Raw genomic sequence first — 6,763 nt, forward strand, 5'->3', positions numbered from 1 at the left:
CACCGATGCAGATTTGTTGTCTTCTGAATAAACAAAGCCATCCTGTTTATATTTATAGTAATAGGCCTAGCATCTCCCTCTATTATCTGCCTTCAGCTTACACTTTCAGTCATGACTACAACTCAGTTCAACATCCTAATTCTATGCACGTTGTTTTATCCTCCTCCTACCTGGTCTTTTTACATTCACCTTCTCCTATTTACAATAGCCCTTTTTCTTATGGGCATAGGAGGCTTTAAAGAGGTGGGATGTAGGAATTGGCAAGCAAAGCAAGCATAGGCACCACTCCCTAGTATTCCTATATGTTGTTGCCAGGGTGCTCTAAAATACTATCTAAAATACCACTAGGATACTTTTCAGATACACCTGGAGGAAGTACTGTAGTGTCACTTTTGGAAATAAAAATTCAACACATCTTGTCTTAAAAACCAGTTTGGGGCTTTCTCTCTCTCCTTGCTATTTTACAAGAGAATTATAATACTATTTCAGCCTGAGAGAGAATTTGTCTTGCTACAGAGATGCTTTCTCTGTATAAGAAGACTGACTACCGGTAGTTGAAAACATTCTGATTGAGAATAAGTGGAGGATTGAAATCCTGTGTTGCAGGCCGGACTAACATAAAAGAAACATCTTGCAAACCAGTAATCTGTGCTTTCCTTTCCTCCAACTATCCATATAATTCTTCAGGATAATAGCAACATCATAAGGAATAGGCAAAGCATAACGGTTTTTTCCCCTTCAAAATATCAGCATAAAATGGAAACATTCCAGTAGATTCTGGAATGCCCTTGACTGCCTCAGCAGGGCTTGAATCACTATGACAGAGCAAGCATATACTGTAGATCCAAGGAAACACAGCCTAGAGCTCCCTCTTTAGGATTTGGGGGGAAGAACATGATCATGAGACTCAGCTGAGTCATAGTCATCATAGCAATCTGATGTAAGTTCCTTCAAGTAGCCCCAAAGGGCCCAGCAAAAGGGTTTCCAGAGGGCCAACAGTTTGTTGTGAATCTTTTGGTCTGTGAACAAAATGGTCAGTCAAGAAATTAAAAGTACACCACAGGATGTGATGGCATTTAGACTGCCTAGTCAAAAAGATTCCTGTTAACTCGCTTACACCATGTCCCTCATGGTGTACAGTCACTACAAGCCCACCTTCAGTACATTCAACTAGAACGTAGTTGACATTTTCTCCTACTGGGCATGATCCTATACCTTTGACAACGGTATCACATATATAAATTAACCATAACTTCCCCCCACTTAATTTATTAGGGTCAAACTACATGCAATAGGGAAGGCAAATTTGTTTATTCCTATCTCCATTCACATAAAAAGCTAGGACATGGTTAGGCAAACTAAGGCCCAGGGGCCGGATCTGGCCCAATCGCCTTCTAAATCCGGTCCGCGGACGGTCCAGGAATCAGCGTGTTTTTACATGAGTAGAATGTGTGCTTTTATTTAAAATGCATCTCTGGGTTATTTGTGGGGCATAGGAATTTGTTCATTCCCCTCTCCCCAAAATATAGTCTGGGCCCCCACAAGGTCTGAGGGACAGTGGACCGGCTCCCTGCTAAAAAAGTTTGCTTACCCCTGAGCTAGGTTTTGGGGAATGGATGAGGGCTGATTGTTACAACAAGTGGGCTAAGGGAACAGAACCCCACACTGCCAGTTGCTGTTGACACTTTTCATTCAGTTCAGCCCCAATAACAGAAGGACTGAGAGAAAATGTCTCAAGTAACACAGCACAGGAAGGCAAGGCAAGGCCCTAGCATTACAGAGTGAGATGGTTGCCCCAGGCAGCTGATTTGGGCCAGCAAATGACTAGTTATTTATTATTATGGTATTTTTACTGCCAGTGAGAGGGAAAGGCACTTGTTGGATCTTCTGTCAAAATAATTTTACATGTACCTTGGAGGGGGCATTATTTGCTGCTCTCTTTCAGGCAACAAAATGTCTTGGATCAGTCCTATTGCCATATTTTTTTTACTGACGCTGCTCCTATGTCCTGAACAGCAGTCCAATAAGCAGATACTGAGAGATGACACTTCTCCCAACACTGAAATAAGTGATGGAAAAAATCCCAGCAGCTAAATTCCTGTGGCAGGGCACAGTTGAGGAGACGTAACAACTGTATCCACAATAACAAACAGTGCTAGAAGGAAAGGCCGTATAGATTGAATGAAAGCTAAAAAAAAAATTAAGAAGAATTTATTCTGTCCCCCAGGAAGAACGCTATGTAGGATACCTAAGTAAATAGTAGACTGTACTTGAGACATTTATGCATTTTTCTGCTCTGTGATTTTCCACTGCTGCAGAGGCACAGAGAGGCAAAATGACTATGCACAACAGGTACAGGTTTCATTTTCTTACTAGGCCTGCAAGAGAGAAGTAGATGAATTAGAAAGAGAATGGTCATGGGACTCAGGTGAGTCATTAGCAGCTGAGCTAGTTTCCTTTTAGATAATAAGGGCCGCAACAGAGCTGCTGGAGTGGAATGGCAAGTGCTGATGTAACTGTTTTCTTCACTTTAGAAACCTCTAGAAGCATGATGTAATGAGAAAACCAAACATGAATTCACTGATAAAAGAAGGAACTTTCACCCCCAAATCCCCTAACATAGGATTAAAAATGTTTGTGAGTGTTATCTAAGTGAGCAGTTGCTCATTTAAATGTGGATAGTAAAATTCAATACATCTGAGAAAAGATGCCCAGACCTCAATTGGGGCAGGATAATAAACACTGACTCCAGTGTTACTGTTCTAAATAATATTCAAGTTGCTAATAAAGAAATATTGCTGCCACTTGATGAAAGTGTGATGTGACTAAGAAATAAAAAGCAGTTTCCTATAACATTTCCTGGTAAACATTCTCCACCTTCACAGTTGGTTCAGTCTCTCCGCTTGCTGACACTTCCTCACCTTTTGTGGCACAAATGAAGCACTGGAGTGCTCATCTAATCATTTAAACAGACAATACCTTCACCTTACTGCAATGCTCCCTGTAATTTAAGGCTTCTTTCTTTCTGTTAAAACCAAAGGGGGGCAGCTGCAATAACTTGAAAATCCAAAGTCCCCATCGCAGCCTCAAACTAAAGCCTTACACTGTATGAAACATAGCAAACCTTCAAAAATTCACAAGAAATCAATGGTTTGTCTGATTCTCTCCATCCCAATGGTGTATTACTCCTAAAGGGAAGGCAGATCCAGGCTACTGTCTTCTTCCTCCATAATCCCCTGAATGTACTACTACTCTACGCAGGAGGTGTTCAAGAGCAACAATGTACCAAACAGAAATCCATCAATACAGTGGATTGTGACCAATCTTTTCAAAGCACACAAACAGGAAACCCTGGAGGCCAAGTGTGTAATATAGAGAAACCTATATCTAATACGTTACTAATTCCATTAACCACAACTACTACTACTACTACTACTTCTCCTTCTCCCTCTTCTTCTCCTTCTTGATTATTATTATTTCTATCCTTCCTAAAGGAGCCCAGGGTGGCAAACAACCAAGCAGTAAATACAATTAAAAGTCTATGCATAGTTAGGTAAGCATATATTTGGCCATTTCAATTGGCTTAGAAATGGGCTGCCTGTCACTCAATGTATCACTTTACTACTCTGTAATGCGAAGAAATTTGAGCGGTGAACCCTTAAGGAGAAAGGTTATTAACACTGAAAAGGAGTCCTGTTCAAAATTATCCACCATCAGCTACTTAGAAGATTCAGATGGCATCTTCTGTAAACTGCACATTATCTAACCAACTGGCATGCCAGCCATTATCTGAACAACATATTTTGCAGCCGAGAGCCTTGGGAAGTCTAAAATGTGACCTCTGATGTGAGTAATATTTGCACTGCTATCTGATTCAGGCTCCAGAACTGCACGTGTTCCAAAAGTGTGAGGGGGAAAATAGGGTCAGTTACCTAAAGGGAAGGACCAGAATGCATAAATATTTTTTTCTTAGCTGTTAACATATGTTGCTATTGTTATCATGTTGTTTTATTTCCGCAAATAGGTTTAACGGTTCTGACAAGCCCCAATATCAAAACCAACCATCAAGCTGTTGGATAGTACAGAAGACTAGGTAAATCACTCCCAGGTGAACAAAATTATATTTCAATACTACCACCAACTTCAACATTAAAATATCTGCATTAATCTGTTAATTTGATAGTACTGCTGTATGTGGGGTTTTTTGTTTCCCCTCCAACATTCAGTTTAACTGTTGCATGTTCAGTCAGGCTTTAGGCCTGGTTTTGGAACAGCAACTGCTTTGGTTTCCTAGAAGCACAACCTTGGCCCAGAGAGGAGCAGGGCAGGTTCATGCAACCTTATTAGTTTTCTTGGACCTCCCAGGACCTCCTCTGAAGCTGTCTGGGTTGTGTGCTGAAGACACTGTGTTGCAATGGTTCCACTCCTACTTGGATGGTAGATTCCAAGAAGTGGTGCTGGGGCATTACTGCTGTACGTCTTGGCTGTATAAAATTCCACAGGGTTCCATTTTATCCCACTTACTGTTTAATATCTGTATGAAACCACTGGGACAAGTTATCTAGAGATGTGGTCTGGTCACTAGCATAGCTGAGGGTTGAGACCAGTGGCGCAGTGGGTAGATGTGAGTCCCATGCTGCCTTTTCAGTTGGCACAGTACCTGCAACTGAGGGGAAGGAGGCGGCGGGTGGAGCGGACTCGATACAGGCGCCGGTTCCGCGCAGCGCACCCTATCCCAGCTTGCCCCACTCCAAGAGATACTGTTAGTAAATGGTTCTGACCCAACATAGTTTGGAGAGTTGCAGCCCCTTTAAAGCAGGGCCAGGGAAGCTTTAACAGGCCAACAGTTTACATTCTTAACAGGGCAGCCTTCTGGGGGTGGCTAGAAACAAAAGTGGGCAGAATAATTTATACATTTCTTTGTATAATAGGCAACATTATAGTAAGGTTTCTACAGACAATTCTTTGTCCTCCATCCATGCAAGCAAAAAACCACTATCAAAGATAAAGGACACGGTCCAGACCAGCTAGGGAAAAGCACTCACAGAGGCGAGAGGTGTGACCAGGAGAAAGTCACAAAGGCCAAAAACAAGAGTGAATAACAACATTTGGCCCCAGGGTCTAATATTCCCTTCCGCTGCCCTAAAATACCAGGTTACTGTCTCTGGAGACACAGGTGTTATACTAAATGTGACCTTATTGGGATTAAGACAGCCTTGCTAGTTATCCATGCTCCTTTTTTCAATTGCTGTAGTATTATACGGTATTATACAGCGGCATTTGAAAATGGCCCAGAAATGTCAGCAGTTCCGAAATACAACAGTAAGATACTTAACTGGAACTGGTCAATATATTATGCCAGTACTTTGCCACTTGCTTCGCTCCCAGCCTGTTTCCAACCCCAATTAAAAGTGTTGGTATTTAAACTTTAAAGCTCTCATGAGCTTTTGGGCCAGGTTACCTGAAGGGTACCCCCCCCCCAGCAAGTAAAAAAATTAAAATGTGACCAATTGTGTTGCAGATAACTCGGTTCTGCCCCCCCAATATAATGCCTGCTGCCCCACAATAAATCCTGGCTATGCCCATGGTGGGAGGCTACTAGTGGGGCATCCTAAGTGTTGCATTCATGTCATCTAGAAATACAGTGGTACCTCGGGTTAAGTACTTAATTCGTTCCAGAGGTCCGTTCTTAACCTGAAACTGTTCTTAACCTGAAGCAGCACTTTGGCTAATGGGGCCTCCTGCTGCCGCTGGAGCACGATTTCTGTTCTCATCCTGAAGCAAAGTTCTTAACCCGAGGTACTATTTCTGGGTTAGTGGAGTCTGTAACCTGAAGCGTCTGTAACCTGAAGTGTATGTAACCCGAGGTACCACTGTATACTGAATGGCCGCTTCTGGAAGCAGGTAGTTCGGTTGATCCCTTGGCTCCCTTCAGCAGGGACCTTCTTGCTGCTTAAATTGGCACTATGCGCAGGTTGAGGTTATGGAAGACATACCTAAATTAACATGGCACAAAAATGTAAGGAGCATATCCGGACAGCGGGATGGTGTCTGAAGAAGAGTGTTTTTGCTTTAAAGCATTCATACTGAGCCATAACTGCGACACTAAAGAGGGATCAGTTCTTTCCTTGTGTTGCAGTGACAGAGCAATCAATAACCCTTAATAAGGTTCATCGTCATTTTCACTTCGTAAAGAAACCAATTCTTGAGGGGGCTTTTTGTCAGCGACCTTGAGCAACCTCCTACCGCACTTCAGCCAAACGTTTTAAGCCCCGGCTGGGCACGAGAGACGGGAAGCTGTCCGAGGCCTACCTCCTCTCGCCCAGCCTCGTATGTATTAGATTCAGCACACAGTGAGTCAGCAATCCGAAACCACACCGGGCGCAGGAACCGGAGCGGGCGAGGCGGCAGCAGCAGGAGGTTCCACGTCTCGCGTGTTTGCTTTGCTCGCCTTTGCCACCTCCCGCTTCAAAAAACAAGCTGGCCTTGTTGCCTGCTTTCCTCCGCCCACCTCTCTCTCTGTAGGCCGCGGAGCAAGAAAGTGCTGAGTAATGCTTACACGCGGGTTTTGCAAAGGGAACTAAACCGCGTTGGGGAGATCAAACCTCCTCCTCCTAGGCTCACGAGGAGGCAAACGAGACGCCACCTCCAGGAGCACAAAGCATAATTGGCTTGCCTTCCCCCTCCCTGCTTTAAAAATCATACGACTGACAATGGCACTTCCCCTGCCCTTGGTGTTCTCCTTCCTGAGCTGCAACCCCGC

The sequence above is a fragment of the Podarcis vaucheri genome, assembly GCF_965113315.1.
Source record: "Podarcis vaucheri genome assembly, chromosome: 2".
Taxonomy (NCBI): Eukaryota; Metazoa; Chordata; class Lepidosauria; order Squamata; family Lacertidae; genus Podarcis; species Podarcis vaucheri.